Source organism: Nicrophorus vespilloides, unplaced genomic scaffold (genome assembly GCF_001412225.1).
Source record: "Nicrophorus vespilloides isolate i.1.1-1 unplaced genomic scaffold, Nicve_v1.0, whole genome shotgun sequence".
Taxonomy (NCBI): domain Eukaryota; kingdom Metazoa; phylum Arthropoda; class Insecta; order Coleoptera; family Silphidae; genus Nicrophorus; species Nicrophorus vespilloides.
Window position 1 is genome coordinate 1,541 of NW_017098110.1, and position 239 is coordinate 1,779.

Genomic DNA, 239 nt, shown 5'->3' on the forward strand with positions numbered 1-239 from the left:
CAGATACCCCAGCTCAGAACTCTACAACTTAATATCCTTCCCTTCAATATCAGATCACATTAATACACTACAAGGGCGTCAGACAGCTAGAATCTTCACACGCAACCATCACACCAAATCCCTCTTTGTCTCTCCACCAACAGCTTCACTGTGCAAAAAACCTAAAAATAAAATCCCTTTCCCTCCTGCTGCTCTTGCAAGCAGCGTCCCTTCAGAAGACCCAGACATCCTGTCCTTTC